The sequence below is a fragment of the Chiloscyllium plagiosum genome, chromosome 25 (assembly GCF_004010195.1).
Source record: "Chiloscyllium plagiosum isolate BGI_BamShark_2017 chromosome 25, ASM401019v2, whole genome shotgun sequence".
NCBI classification, from domain to species: domain Eukaryota; kingdom Metazoa; phylum Chordata; class Chondrichthyes; order Orectolobiformes; family Hemiscylliidae; genus Chiloscyllium; species Chiloscyllium plagiosum.
The window spans coordinates 33,709,921-33,724,938 of record NC_057734.1 but is presented as its reverse complement, the minus strand read 5'-3'; the positions used below and the strand labels follow the sequence as shown (position 1 = coordinate 33,724,938).

At 42.7% G+C, this 15,018-nt stretch overlaps 1 long non-coding RNA gene across 1 annotated transcript in view; it reads left to right on the top strand.

The window, feature by feature from the left end:
* The first annotated feature begins 2,215 nt into the window (after nt 1-2,215).
* LOC122562478 overlaps nt 2,216-15,018 on the top strand; it is a 16,761-nt gene continuing 3,958 nt past the window's right edge. The window contains exon 1 of the long non-coding RNA XR_006315324.1: nt 2,216-2,291. This is a non-coding gene — a long non-coding RNA (uncharacterized LOC122562478). The remainder of the gene's footprint in view (nt 2,292-15,018) is intronic.

The window sequence follows — 15,018 nt, the reverse complement described above, 5'->3', positions numbered from 1 at the left end:
GTGAAGTTTGCAATTCTCTGCTTCAGCTGTGCCAACTTGAGAGGACCACTTTCTATTGAACATATGAATACCCTCAACGCCACTTTCCTGCCTGCCCACCGTTACCCGTTACATGATTACTAACTAAATATGTCTATCTTTTCCCTACATTTATTTAGTGTTCCAATATCTTCCAATTCATGACCTTTGAGAGAACTAATTCCTCCTCATCTTTGTTTGAAATCTATTCCCTTTGGCCTAATACTAGGACCTCTCATTTTAGATTTCTCCACAAGAGGAAATATATGCTCGGCATCTAATTTGTCAATGCCCCTTAGCATCTTGTACACCTCATCCTTCTGAACTCTAATGGGTATAGACCTAAACTGCTCAATCTGTCCTCATGAGACAACTTTCATCTCTGGAATTAATCTCACAAACCTTCTCTGAACTGCCTTCAATTCGATCATGTGCCTCAAGTAAAGGGGACCAAAGCTGTATGCTGAACTCTAGATGCAGTCTCACCGATGCCTTACACAATTGCAACAACACCTTTCTGTTTTTATCTTTCATTCCTTGAGCAATAAATGATAACATTCCATTTGCCTGCTAATATCTGCTGTTCCTGCATGTTAGCTTTCTGTGAGTGATGCAGGAGGACACCTAGATCCCTCTGCATGGAAACATTTTGAAGTTTGTCACCATTTAGATGATAGCTGTCTTTGTGTTCTTCCGACCAAAATGGGTAACATCACACTTATCCACATTAAACTTTATCTGCCAACGTTTGGCTCATTCACCAAACTCATCCATATCTATTTGTAAATTTCTTATTTCTTTATTGCAATGTTAGTTCGACCAACTTTAGTGTGGGTAAGATTTTCGGTTTCCTAAACTAGCCGTCACGTAAATGTTTTGTGAATGACTGTAGTATGTCAAATTATGGGCAGCTTCTGGTGTGGGCCTGTGTCAACTCATGACAGGATTGGAACTTGCTAACCAATTTTCTAATCAACCTGGTCAGGGATGTTCTCACACACCTCTGGAACAGGTGGGCATGGAACCCGGGTGTCCTGGTCTAGAGGTAGGGAGACAACCAGCGTAACATAAGAGCCCTTGAGGAACTTTATGTACTTGGGTGGTAAATTAATTTAGTTATAAATGTGATTGGGTAAAGTTGCATCTTTGAAAATCAAGGTGATGGTACATGGTTGATATCCAGTCAGAGAAGTAAGCAGATACATTGCACTCAACACTAGCAGAATGTTACTCTTATTATAAACTATTAAATATGATCTATTTCAAAGTGTTGGTGTAATTTACCTGGTTGAAATGTTCATGCAATAGCTAAGTGCAGTGATCGATGCTTTTCTTTTCTAGACACTGAAATATTCAGTAGCTATAAAATTTCTGTTCACTCTATTCCTTTTGAATATTATTAAATCAATACCTTAAAGGAGTAAAGTCGAGGAAAGACTTTTTTCTCGCTACAGTAGGTTGCACATGTATGTATTTCTTTTTTACAGCAAATTGTTTGAATAGAAAATGCTATCCTCATGCTCGCTCTCGTCTGCAAATTCAGCACCAAGATAATTCATATATTCACTTGAAAAGTATGTTTTAAAGATGTTTGGATTGCAGCAAATAAAGCTAAAGATGAAGTTTAGTAATTGACTGTGATATCTTTGGTTGTTGTAAATGGAAATGGTTTTGCATGTGGAACATCTTTCAGAAGGTCAGTTCTGCCTAACCAAGACTTCCAGATCAAAGCATTATTCCCTGTCTTTGATCCCTTTTTCCTGCCAGATTCATCCAGGCTTTCAGTACTTTTACATGGGAATTGATTAGTTTATTTTTTGAAGCAGGGAAGCGATTAAGAACTAACTTCCTAAAGAGAGCTGCTTAAAAATGACATTTGAACTTCATCTGCAGTTCTTTTCATACATAGAGAAATAATTTATTGACCTTACAAAGTAATTTAAAAACTGCTTTATTCAGGCTACAAGCGAAAGCAGTTTGTTGGGATGTAATTTCACCCTTATTTTGCACAGCGCTTGAAAATTTCCCTTTTTGAGGTTAAGTGTGAGGACAAGCATATTAGGTGTTGACTAACTCAGCGCCCCTTCTCTGAGACAACAATCTTACTTCACCAATCAGCTTGGTTACAGCTGACAGGTGAGCTTCCCAGCCTATCACAAAGCTTGATAGTGACATTCCAGCTCACTGGATGGTGCTGGGTAAGCAGGAGCTTCTATCTTATGGGTTCTCAGTACTGTTGATCAGCTGATTGATGATGGTTACACCTCAGCAAGGTATTATTTTGATTTGCTTCACTTAGACTGTGTCATGGGCACAGGGGTAGTCAAGACAACAGTAGCTGCTCGTATTTACGTATCATTGATAATGTTCACTGGCACTTCACAGGGGCATTTTAACCAATAAAATTTTGACAGAATCTCAGATAAGGAGAAGTTAAGGTACATGGTTAAAGTCTTGGTCAAATGTAAGGCTTTTAAGAGCATCTTAAAGGGGGAAAGCTTTTTAGGGGGACTTTTTAGAGTGAAGTGGTTAAAATCAAGGATACTCAAGAGACTGGACTTTGGGGAGTGCAGACATCTCATAGCATTGTGGGAGTTTGCTGAGATGCAGGGTGGGGCCTCCACAATATTGAAAACAAAGATTAAGCCCTTTTCACCAGAAACCCAGAAAGGGAGTTTCCTGCTTCTCTGTATTTTCGTTCAATGGGCAAGTGTTATCAAAAAGAGAGGCTTTCTCTTTTTCCATAAAAAGAGTTCATGTTAAAAGGAGGCACTGAACCCAAAACCTTGCCTGCTGCTAAAAGTGAAACATAACATACAAAGCCTGAGTTTTTGTATAAACAAAATGGAAAACAGATTTTCTTTTCAGCCCTTTTAAAAATCTGATGCTGCAGCTCAAGATAGAATTTCACAATAGTTTAGAAATTGTTCTGGTCTTGAATTAGGAGCGTACAGGTTACTACTGACATTGCTAGCACAGATATCTTAGAAAGGGCTGTGAAATATCTGAATTACAGTATTTTCACCTTGCATTGCTAATTTAGTTGACTTGGACAAAAGCACTTGCCTTGTTAAACTAGTTACTGGCAAAGCAACACAAGCAATCTTAAATACTTTCACTATAATTGCTCATTTCTTTAGATTTATTAAATAAGGTGATTTACTGTACTTTCAAATTATAATTTGCTATCAAGCTACTTATATGAGTTGTTATAATTCTCAAACATCCCTGTCAGGCACAGATTGCCATATGCTGCTCCAAGTTTATTTTTCAACATTGTTGCCACGTTAAGAGAACCAATGAGCACAACACTTGACGCTACCAGCTAAGGGTGAAATATAACATGGAAACCCAAAACACAGCATGTCATTTGGACCACTTTATCCAAGGATCAGATCCTGTCAATCACAAAGACCATTTACTTGCACACAGGAAATTTAGCTTGGCTCCATCATTGCCTTTAGTGCCACCAGACTCCCATGCCCTGTAGCTGGTTTTGCTTCTGCCACATGTCGTAGTTTCAGCACTTTCAGAACTTTGTTTCTCATATCAAATTATGCCAATCCGGTCACAGAGATGTACAGCATGGAAACAGACCCTTCGGTCCAACCCGTCCATGCCGACCAGATATCCCAACCCAATCTAACACCCAGCCCATATCCCTCCAAATCCTTTCTATTCATATACCTATCCAAATGCCTCTTAAGTGTTGCAATTGTACCAGCCTCCATCACATCCTCTGGCAGCTCATTCCATACACTTACCCCCCTCTGTGTGGAAATGTTGCCCCTTAGGTCTCTTTTATATCTTTCCCCTCTCACCCTTTAGTTCTGGACTCCCGGAGCCTCGGGAAAATACTTTGCCTATTTACCCTATCCATGTCCATCATAATTTTGTAAACCTCTATAAGGTCACTCCTCAGCCTCCGACGCTCCAGGGAAAACAGCCTCTCCCTATAGCTCAAATCCTCCAACCCTGGCAACATCCTTGTAAATCTCTTCTGAACCCTTTCAAGTTTCACAACATCTTTCTGATAGGAAGGAGACCAGAACTGCACGCAATATTCCAACAGTAGCCTAACTAATGTCCCCCTTGCTGCGGTACATTTTGTTGTTGGTTACTGATGCCTCCTATTCAAATTCTCATCCTCCTATTTTAATTCATTCATGGCCATTGTCCCACATATCTCTGAAACCTCCCACAGGCTTTCAATCCTTCCTCAGATTCTCTCTCTCTTCTTCAAACCCTGGCCTCTTATGCAGCTCGCTTTCTTTGCCGTGTGAATAGCTATGCCTCCAGCCACCAAACTGTCATACTCTGGAATTCCCTCCAAATAGCGTGCCCCCTTTCCTTCTGCCTTTTCTGTAGAATCTCGAAACCCAGCTTGTTTGATCAAGTCCTTAGCTAGCCCACCTCAGGCCTGGATTTTTATCATGACAAAACGGAATTGCTTGCATAATTGTGGTAAAGCAAGTATCTGGGATAAAATTTGAGGTACTCAAACATAAGTGAGTAACACATGTAACTGCACTATGCCAGAAATTTATTAATCTTTCACACCCATCCATCAATCCCAGCACTTGAAAATCTCTTGGAAAGAACCGTGGGTGCCGAGCATACCTGGAAAGGGTGTTGCAGGGAGTTCAACACAAAAATAAAACTGAAGAAGGTTCACTGGACCCAGATCATTAACTTTGGCTTTCTCTGCATAATGCTGAGGTACTGCTGCACTTTCTGCTTTTGTTTAAAAAGCTCTCAGCTGATTATAATGGGTTTACCCCAAGCTGACAGCAAGACGTGCTGATCCCTTGTAATTCAAAGGTTCAACAAGGGTATAAGTCAGTTTTCTGGATATTTCTGGGCTTTCGTTTCAAGGTGACTTGCATTGTATTATCCAAATGCATTTTATCATCAGCTGTTGTGCATCGTTCTGAGCCTGCTGTATGTGAATTTTGCCTGAGTAATCTGATACTATATGTATGGATTTTTAAGGGATACAACACACAAGCCTCCTTTAGGGTCTGATTGTTCATTAGTTCAACTTGTTGGGCAGAGTCTCAATTTAATGGATTCTTTGGGGAGGTTCGCTTAAAAGCAGGAGATATATCTGCTTAAGGGTAGTTTGGGTTTTCCTTCGCCTCTATGTCCTTAGCACATATTATGGGGAGGTGGGTGACATATTCTGCCTCCATCAGGATCATCGGCACTGGAACGTCCAGGTGCCATGTTTAAAAAGATTCCTGGACTCCACTTCGGTTTGCAAGCCAGGAGTACCACTCAACCTCTGTTCATCAGCCCCACCCATCCCTGGAAATGAGAGACACCAGGGACAGGTCCACATCACCTTTCAACAACCCTTCCCTAGTAGGTCTGCCTGAAGATCGGGTGATGTGGGAGCGTTGGTGTTGGACTGGGATGCACAAAGCCAGAAGGCGCTTGACACCAGGTGAAGACTTCACCTGATGATGGAGCAGCACTGTCAAAGCTTACGATTTCAAATCAATCTGTTGGACTATAACCTGATGTCATTTGACTTCTGATTCCAAAGAAGAGAGGTAAATTTTATTTTCTGAGGGATGGCAACAGGAAGCTATCCTGACACTGAGAGGTAGCCTGGATAGAGGTGGGAAACTCAAGAGAACCTGATCCCAGTGCCGCAAGAGGGTGAATGGACCATGACACTCCCACACGATATATGTCTATTGAATGCTTCATGTTTCTACAAAAAAGTATTAGTATTGTAATGCAATCTAGATTAGAGTGGTGCTGGAAAAGCACAGCAGTTCAGGCAGCATCCGAGGAGCAGTAAAACGACCTTTCGGGCATTGTAATGCAATGGCGTACACGATTATAGGAATGGTATGGATTAAAGATGTTGAAGTGTTTCGGCAACGATGGTCATATTGGATGGTGGGGCAGGCTGAATGGCCTACTGCTGTTCCTATGGTCCTAATGTTGCCACTGCACAGGGCTAGCCTACACAGTACTGAATGCCAGGCATCAGCCTCAGCTCCCTCACATGCAATCGATATGGGTATTTGAATTGGAAGGGTTTAGAGCAATATGAGCCAAATGTTGGCAAATGGGACTAGTTTAATTTAGGAAATCTCATTGGCATGGACAAGTTGGACTGAAGGATCTGTTTCCGTGTTGTATACCTCGATGTTTCTATAATATCCACCAACGTAGCCTATTGAACCACACTGCACCTGACTCTCTCACATCTGCCAGGGTTTACATTCAAAACATAAAAGTAGCTAGACCACTTAGGTGCTTGTGCACCATCAGCTCACTGACTTTTTTACACAGTTAGAGGAACATTTGATATTTTTATAAAGTGTCAGGCATTCCTGTCATAAAGTACTTCATTGTTTTTCAACAACTGCAGCTCGATGATGACACTGAATCATCCTGAACCCTTTAACACCTAACTTCCCCATTTGACATGTTCTTTTTCTCACTACTAAATCCCACAATCACAGCTTCAGGGATTAGCATCTCGATTTGGAATGCAGGAACGGTGCTCTTGTACTCGTACTAACATCTCTTAATTCTTCTCAAGAGAAATACATGCACAATAAGTGTCAAGGTGCGTAGGCAGGGTGCAGTTGACTGACTTAGGCTCCTGACCCCCATGCAGGAGCTGACCATTGAGATGGCAGGCAAGCAACAAAAATGTGTCTGAGACCAAAATGTGATTGGGTATCTGCAGCCAATCTGTGAGCCTCCAATCTCCTACTCCTAATTCCACCTCAAACATCAGTGTCTTAATGAAATGTTGACTAAGAGCGGCCATTTGCAACAGTAATAAACCTTTCTCTGTCTCTGTCCAGCTTCCCACTCCCAAAGCCAGGATACCTTCCTCCTCCTCCTCCCCCTCCACTATCACCACCACAGAGATCTTCTAAGACACTAGTCTCAGAAGATGCACTGTCAGGTCTTTCCTCCCCACCCACCTCCAATGCAGATACATTCACCACTCTATCTAGAGTAAGCTCAGGGTCACATTCTGGTGAGCACAGCACTATTACAGGCCTGCAGTGAGAGGTGGGGGGGGGGAGGCAACAAAATGACTGAGGTCTTCGACACTTGGAGGACTGCTGGAGAACAGGTCCATTGCTGACCCCTGTACAGATGGTGAACATCTGGACACAGTCATTCACGAGTTACAGAGGGAAGGGGGGTGGGGGGGGGTTCATCATCTGGCAGAGATGCCGGAGGTCATGTGCAGATTGGAGTGAAAGAGAGAGGAGTTTGCAAACATTCTGTCCGATTGATATGGCTCCAGCATGTAAACACATGGGTGTCTCCAAAGAACAATTGGCAGCTTCCCTGTGCAGCCGAACAGTCTGTATCTGCCAGATATGAGATTGTGGGATCATTCACTCCACACCTTGAATCATGGATGCATTAATCCACTGGCGAAATAAAATTGGGCTGAGGAGTCTATACCTCCCTTCAGCTGCCCCCTCCTTTCAAAAATGTCCTCCAGCGCAATATCCCCTCCTACGTGGTTGACGATGCCTTCCAGCACATTTCCTCCACTTCCTGTACTTCCGCCCTTGAACCCCACCTCTCCCAATGCAACAAGGACAGAAACTCCTCCCACCCCGGGCCTCACCTTCCACCCCATCAACCTCCAGACATATCGCATCATCTGCCACCATTTCCGCCACCTACAAACAGATCTCTCCACACCCTATCTGCATTTCGAGAGACCATTCCCTTCGCAATTCCCTTGCCAGGTCCATGCCCCTCACCAAACCACCCACCCCTCCTGGTACCTTCTGCTGCTATCACAGGAAATGCAAAATCTGTGCCCATACCTCCCCCTTCACCTCCATCCAAGGCCTCAAAGGATCCTTCCACATCCGACAGAAATTTACTTGTACCTCCACACACTTCATTTACTGCATCTGTTGCATCCAGTGTGGTCTCCTCTACACTGGGGAGACAGGACACCAACTTGCAGATCATTTCAGAGAACACCTCTGGGACACCCACACCAACCAACCCAAATCCCCATGGCTGAACACTTTAACTCCCCCTCCCACTCTGCCAAAGACATGTAGGTTCTGGGCGTCCTCCATTGCCAAATCCTAACCACTTGATGCCTGGAGAAAGAATGCCTCATCTTCCACCTTGGGCCACTTCAATCACACAGGATCAATGTGGATTTCACCAGTTTCCCCATTTCCCCTCACCCCACCTTATCTCAGTTGGTAATGAAAGAGCCTAAGTCGATGAAGAAGCTTGTACTCAGCAGAACTTGGAGAAAGAAATCAAGCCCACAAGGTAGGTGCCTTGCCAGCAGGTTTCTGACCAAACATGTGTCCTGATTTTTGTCCACAAAGATGGTACCTGGTCACACAATTCTTGCAGTCTGGAGTGTTAATGAGTATTCGTGGACTACTAATGGATGCAAAAGAGCTTCTTAACCATCAAGGTCAAGAAAGCTGACCTGGCTGAAAGATTCAGAGATCCTTATACCACAACTTTAACCAACCATAGAGGAAACTAAGTAGAACTTGCAAAATTCTACCCATTGATGCGTTCTTAAGTTCAAAGGGGACAGCCAGGAGATTTTGACAAACAATGACTTTAACAAAATTGATACACGAATGGGTATACTTTTGAATACAGCTTCTCTCGCGATCACTCATGGGATTTTCTACCTTTACCTGAAACCAGGTCTTCAGAACTACCCTCCTGCCAGTGACGTGGGTGGTGATCTGCTTTCGTTATCTTCATAGAATTTATCTGGAAGGCTTTCTAGGTCCTCTCTCCCCACCCGGCCTGTTCACTTCCTGCATCAAGGTCGACAGCGATGCACTGGAGAACCTTAGGAGTTCATTTCCAACCAGGCGATGCCATTTTCCTATCCTTCCCAGTTCCAAGATTGAATTGCAGTGCATGCTGAAGCCAAAGTACAGCTCTCCTTAGCTCTCTGTGCTCCTTAGCTTTCTGTGCTGCCTGAATGACAATAAATGGACTCAGCTACAATGTGCATCATCATCATTGTGCCCAGTTTCAGGCTTAACTCAGCTTTCCTCCCTTTACCCCTTGTGGTTCTATCCTGTCACTGACTGTTTCCAACTTGGACCTTCCATTAGGGATAACATCTGATTCCATTGCACCCCTGCTTCCCCAGAGCAAAGCTTTCAGAGGCAGGTACCTTTTCAAACAGACAAATCTACTGACTCAATCTTCCCAACTCTCCCATGAAAATCTGGCCAAACATCCACACTTAGTGGGATAGAAAGCTCTCCTCAACACCTAATAGGCAACACTTGATAGCTCTTCATTGCTAACTCTTCTTCACTTGTTGTCTTGCACTCTGATCACTTCAGGCTTAGGTTAGTTGGGTCCGTATCTATGATAAAGAGGAAAAGTGAGATTATCATTGAGTGAATGGGATTTTAGCCTGTGAATTCATCACTTTTTGTTCAGGGGCTTTTTGCTTTCCTGCTGTATGTTGAAGCTGGAGTTCCCGCCCATAATGTTCAATCATCTGGGTGATTTTTCTTTTCAAGCTCCTTACAAAACAAAGCATATTACAAGGCCAGTATGGTGGTGACAATTCCTGCTGGACTTTCTTTAACAGTTCTTGTGAATTTGGTTTTCAAGGACAGGTTCCTTTTCAAACAAACAAATATATTGACTTTTGCCCGAAATGTCGATTTCAAAGCTCCTTGGATGCTGCCTGAACTGCTGTGCTCTTCCAGCACCACTGATCCAAAATCTATTGACTCAGTCTTCCCAATGCATGTCTTAAAATTACACTAAACTGTAAGAATTATTTAATTGTTTGGTTTTGCACATGTACTTATTGAAATCCCCATACCTCTTGCTGTAGATCCCACCACAATCAAACTAGCCAAAGCATGTTAAGACCATAAGACCATAAGACATAGGAGTGGAAGTAAGGCCATTCGGCCCATCGAGTCCACTCCGCCATTCAATCATGGCTGATGCGCATTTCAGCTCCACTTACCCGCATTCTCCCCGTAGCCCTTAATTCCTCTAGACAACAAGAATCTATCAATCTCGGCCTTGAAGACATTTAGCGTCCCGGCTTCCACTGCACTCCGTGGCAATGAATTCCACAGGCCCACCACTCTCTGGCTGAAGAAATGTCTCCGCATTTCTGTTCTGAAATGACCCCCTCTAATTCTAAGGCTGTGTCCACGGGTCCTAGTCTCCTCGTCTAACGGAAACAATTTCCTAGCATCCACCTTTCCCAAGCCATGTATTATTTTGTACGTCTCTATTAAGTCTCCCCTTAATCTTCTAAACTCCAACGAATACAATCCCAGTATCCTCATATGTTAGACCTGTCATTCCAGGGATCATCCGTGTGAATCTCCGCTGGACACGTTCCAGTGCCAGTATGTCCTTCCTGAGGTGTGGGGAACAAAACTGGACACAGTACTCCAAATGGGGCCTAACCAGAGCTTTATAAAGTCTTAGTAGTACATCTCTGCTTTTATATTCCAACCCTCTTGAGATAAGAGACAACATTGCATTCGCTTTCTTAATCACGGACTCAACCTGCATGTTTACCTTTAGAGAATCCTCGACTAGCACTCCCAGATCCCTTTGTGCTTTGGCTTTATTAATTTTCTCACCATTTAGAAAGTAGTCTATGCTTTTATTCTTTTTGCCAAAGTGCAAGACCTCGCACTTGCTCACGTTAAATTCCATCAGCCATTTCCTGGACCACTCTCCCAACCTGTCTAGATCCTTCTGTAGCCTCCCCACTTCCTCAGTACTACCTGCCTGTCCACCTAACTTCGTATCATCGGCAAACTTCACTAGAATGCCCCCGGTTCCCTCATCCAAATCATTAATATATAATGCGAACAGCTGTGGCCCCAGCACCGAACCCTGCGGGACACCGCTCGTCACTGGCTGCCATTCTGAAAAAGAACCTTTTATCCCAACTCTCTGCCTTCTGTTAGACAGCCAATCCTCAATCCATCCCAGCAGCTCACCTCGAACACCATGGGCCCTCACCTTGCTCAGCAGCCTCCCGTGTGGCACCTTATCAAAGGCCTTTTGAAAGTCTAGATAGACCACATCCACTGGGTATTATTATGTTATTGCGCAGAGTGCAATGGTAACACCATAAATATTGTTTATGATAAAATGGCACTGATTCAGGAAGCTCTTCCATTTCCATGTGTTTGATGTCTTTAAAGCTGAGATTGTCTTTCATAAATGAAGAGGGGAAGAAATTAGTATCCCACCTCCTTAAAATGTTTAAGATAGGACTTTCATGTGGCTCTGGGTGTTGGCTGACTTGCTACAGGAATTTGAATTTAATTAAGTTTTTTTAACCAGTGGTATTCAAGCATTTAAGGAATTACACAAGCAGACAAGATAAGGGTAAGCCACAAGTACTGCTCACACTGAAATGTGAGCTAGATGCCATTTATGTTATACTTTTCTTTTTGCTTACAACATCTCATCCACTCTACATAGCACCACTATATAGGCCAAACACTTGTCCTCTATATCTTTGCTGGATGGAAAATCTTTGGTATTAACTGGTTTCATAACAGTTTCTTAACTGTTCAGAATCTGAAATTATGTCATAGCTTGATTGTAAGGCCTGAAAATTTGCATTCATTTAAGTTTATTTTTAGTTTTGCATGAAAGGTAAATCTAAAATCCAAATACAATACTATTTTATCTGAAATCAGATATGAAAAGAGAGATCTTAATTTTTAACTTTGTAATCTTTGGAAAATCAAATTGGCAGAGTTAGCCATGTGGAAGAAATCATAGAATGTATGGACAGTTTCCTGGAACAACTTTTTGTGGATCCAACCAGGAATTTGTCTATTTTGGATCTGGTAACATGTAATGCAGTAGGTTTAATAACTTATTTTCCAGTAAAAGATCTTATAGGAAACAGTGACCATAACCTGGTTAAAATTTAGCATTCAAGTTTGAGACAGGGAGACTTGAACTGGAAACAACTGGGCTACAACCCAAATAAGGGTAATTACAAAGGAACGAGGCACAGTTAGCTGAGAAAGGAGTTTAGCAAAAAAGACAATTGCTGAACTGGTTAGACCACATCATTGAAGTTTTGGACCCCCTATCTAAGAAATTATACTAAGAAGTATTTGGATGTACACTTGCGATGTCAAAGCATACAAGGCAATGGGCAAGTGCTGGAAACCAGGATTAGAATAGAGAGGTAGTTGTTTTTGACTGGTCCTTAATATTCTGAAAGACCTTTTTCTGTGCTGTAGACCTTTGTGACATTGGAGGCCGTCCAGAGGAGGTTCACTAGATTGATCATTGATTGGGAGGGGTCCTCTTATAAGGACGATTTAGTAGATTGGGCTTGTACTCATTGGAGCTTTGTATAGTGAGAGGTGACTTCATTGAAACATGTAAGATTCTTAGGAGGCTTTACAGGGTACATAGAGAAATGTTGTTCCCCCTTGTGGGAAAGTCTAGGAGCAGAGGGTATAATCTCCAGAGTAAGGAGTTACTCATTTAAGACAGATGAGCAATTTCTTCTGTGAGGGTGGTACATCTATGGAATGTTTTACAGCAGAGAGCTGTTGAGGCCGAGCCATTGTGAATATTCAAGGCTGAGACAGAGAGGTTTGGAGTCTGTAGAGGCATAAAGGGAATAGACAAGAAAGTGGAGTTGAGAATCATCAGGTCAGCCATGACTTTCGCGAAAGGTGAGGCAAGCTCAATGGGTTGAAAGGTTTACATCTGCTCCTGTGTCCTATGATCTTCTGGCCTTATACAGCTTTGTTTTGTTAGCATAGCTTTACAATTTGTCTGCGCATTTGCCTCTGTCCAGATTTTGCGAAGAGGGAGGTGTAAAGGAGGGGAAAAGCATTTTGACATTTGATGTGCAGTTTTAATGTTAGTATGTTTCCAGCACCAGTCTGATTAAGACTTGAGCATTCTGAAACAAAAGGGTTTTCTTTTGAGGAAAGGCTGAACAGACTTAGCTTGATTCCGTTGGAGTTTTGAAGAGTAAGGGGTGACTTCACGGAATTGTATAAATTCCTGAATGATTGAGCAAGCTGGCAGAGAAAGGATGTTACCCTTTGTGAGTGAGTCCAGAATTAGGGAGGACACTGTTATATGTTTAGGATCAACTATAATAGGGTCAAATTATTTCGCTCCAATTATTTAGGGTCAAATATATAGGATTTTATATCGAAAAAAATAACATTTTTCTCTGAGGGCTTTGTGTCATTGGAACTTTCTGTCTTAGAACGTGATGGGGTGGGGTCCATTAAATATTTTTCAGGCCAAGGTAGTTAGATTCTTGTTAGGTCTGGGCATCAGAGGTTGTGGGTTGATGGGAATGTGAAATTCAAAACACAAATAGATCCCTCCCATTGTCCAAGCCCCAAACCTATCTTCCAGGTGAAGAAGCATTTCACTTGTACTTCTAGTTTACTATATTCTCTTCACACAAGGCAGTTTCCTTTACATCGGTGAGACTGACTTAGACTGGGTTACCTCTCTGCAGGTAGGAATGACCCTGACCTCTCAGTCGCTTGCCATTTCAATAAGTCACGTTGCTTTCATATTACCATTTCTGTCCAGCGTTCCAACAAAACACAATGCAAGGTTGAGGAGTAACACCTCTGAGCCACTTACAGCCTTGAACTCTCCACATTGAATTCCATAACTTCACAGCTGACCATATCATGCCTACTCTACATGTTTCAACCCCTCTACACCCACAGCCTTGTCTTGTTTACTTAGTAAAGACAAATTATTTTCTCACTTTCACACATTAATGCATATCTCTCTCTCTTTCACCACAATTAACAACCCTTTTGTCCTTTGTACTGGGTCTCTATCTTCCTCTGCCTCTGTCAAAAGTACATTTAAAAAATTCTGTCACTTTTCAGTTCTGAAGAAAAGTCATACCAGACTCGAAATGTGAACTGTGCTTTTCTCTCTCCATAACAGTTACCAGACCTGCATTTTCATTGTTTGTTTCAGCCATGATTCTATTTGATGGAAGAACAGATGGCTTACATCTGCTTTCCTGTCTTTATATGTTGGGCAGAGGTTTAGGGATTAGGAGGGAACCTGTGGTTGTGTTCGTGGAATGGGGCGGGGTGGGGTCTGAAACTCGTAGGTGGTCACGTTGCGTGTCCCAGAGTGTGGGCCAGTCTCTGACCTGATGTCTTACCTTGGGATAGTGATGAGTCTGACCTCAGGGAGGTAATGTCTCTAACATCATCATCAAACTTTGGGCAGCTATAGTTGGTGGGGCTGAGCTTCTTATTTTTCATCCTAAGGAGTTGGGAGGGTGATGTTCCATCTGAAATGAAGGTTAGTGATGGATTTTTCTGCAGAGGTCAGGAAAAACAATTAGGTAGTGGACTGGGAAGATGCTTATCTGTTGTCTCTGGCTTGCAGAGTGCTGTAGAGGCAACCTTCTCCATGAAACTTACCCTCGCTTCCCTTTGACTGCTTATATTCCCAGAAGAAACCTGGAAGATAGAACACAGAACATAGAACATGCCCTAGTATGTTCTAGTACAGGCCCTTCGGCCCTCGATGTTGCGCCGAATGTACGTCCATATGCTTGTCCAATGACGACTTAAATTTACTTAAAGTTGGCAAATTTACTACCATTGCAGGCAAAGCATTCCATACCCTTACTACTCTCTGAGTAAAGAAACGGCCTCTGACATCTGTCCTATATCTATCACCCCTCAATTTAAAGCTATGCCCCCTCATGCTTGCCATCACCATACTTGGAAAATAGCTTTCCCTATCCACCCTATCTAACCCTCTGATTATCTTATATGTCTCCATTAAGTCACCTCTCAACCTTCTTCTCTCTAACGAAAACAGCCTCACGTCCCTCAGCCTTTCCTCAAGACCTTCCCTCCATACCAGGCAACATCCTAGTAAATCTCCTCTGCACCCTTTCCAAAGCTTCCACATCCTTCTTATAATGCGGTGACCAGAACTGTACACAATACTCCAAGT